We start from the raw sequence: 1437 nt of genomic DNA on the forward strand, positions 1-1437 counted from the left end.
GGGGGGGGGGGGGGAAGGGGAGGGAGAAGCACACAGCATCCTCGTTCCAGCAATACAGCTCAGTTTTTCTGTCAGTACTTGACGTATCTATATCTATATATAGATATAGATATAGATATATATGGTGAAGTTAACATGCAACACTTTGACCATACTAAGGGCACTCTAAATGCTAGCATCTGCATTTTAAAGCTTGTTAAGGGTTAACTCTGGGCTGTGCTACCTAGATCATATTAGGGTAACTTCAGTCTTCTCCATGATGATAAAACAAGCAATCAGCAGTACTCCAGCATCCCAGCCCTTCCCCCTACTCTACCCAGAGCAGAGACAGAGCTCAGATGTCCTGGCTCCCAACCGTGATCATGTTTGCCAGCCCTCTAGCAGCAAGAGCTGTGCAGGCAAGAAAAAGTATCATCTGCTCACAGGAGGTTCCATCTTTAACTCCACTCAACTTTCCACAGATTTAGTATGGTCTAAATGTAACATGTAACTTCACCTGAAATACAGACTGTCTACCTGTGCTTCCTTTGCTATTTTAATTGGATACTGGGTTCTCTTTCATTTCTTTTTCTGATGAACTTCAAACAATTATGTGCAAAATTGCTCTGTTCAGTACTAAGGGCACTAAAACTAGGAAATGTAACAAGTGCATGAACACCCTGAGTTCATATATACAGCATAAATCCATCACAAAGCAAACTACTTCCCAAAGTTCTAAATTAAATGATTCCCTGTGAACTTTTGACAGCATAGGCCATATGGCTGCTTCTTTCCCACAAGTGTATAGATGATCACTTTTAATCAACAGTTCAGTAGAGTAGAATTTTATTTACCATAAACAAGTGCTTTTTCCTGCATTATCCTTTAATTTAGCCAAGCTCGTAAATCAGCTACATTAAACTGAGATCACTGAAGAAGTAATGTCTGGCGTTTTTCTTTTGGTGTTATAGAGAGTACATCCCAAAGTGATGTAACAACAGTGTAAGTCTCAAATCTTGATTTTTTTTTAAACAGAATTGTCTCTGGAATTAATTTCTTAATAAAAGCTACTTATTTTTACATAAACATTACGTGTCTTTACTAACACTATTCTAAACTGGTTAAGTATGTTTCCTGAATATTTTAGAACCTGGTCCCAACATAATATTCAGATACAGCAGGAAAGAAGTGGTTTGTAGAGCTTTATCTGTCAAAGTTATTCAAAGAAAAACCATAACTGTACAGTTAACTGATCATTTCCTTCATCCCTCCTTCATTATACAATCAAGAAAATGTCATTACAAAATAATTAGCAAAAAAAATCAGATCATGATTATGAATAGAAAATATATTCATACACTAAATCTCATCTGAAAAGATTTTTTATTTTATTGAGCAATTAAAAATAGAATTCATTATTTTATATGAATCAGCCAATTTCAGTTGATGATTTTCTTT

General features: G+C 35.8%; 1 protein-coding gene across 4 annotated transcripts in view; it reads right to left on the reverse strand.

Annotated features, from left to right (window-relative positions):
* Positions 1-1437, reverse strand: part of MYO6 (myosin VI) — a 202908-nt gene that overhangs the window by 25327 nt on the left and 176144 nt on the right. The window lies entirely within an intron of this gene.

This window comes from Gavialis gangeticus, unplaced genomic scaffold (genome assembly GCF_001723915.1).
Source record: "Gavialis gangeticus isolate Ggan-Ray unplaced genomic scaffold, GavGan_comp1, whole genome shotgun sequence".
Classification (NCBI taxonomy): domain Eukaryota; kingdom Metazoa; phylum Chordata; order Crocodylia; family Gavialidae; genus Gavialis; species Gavialis gangeticus.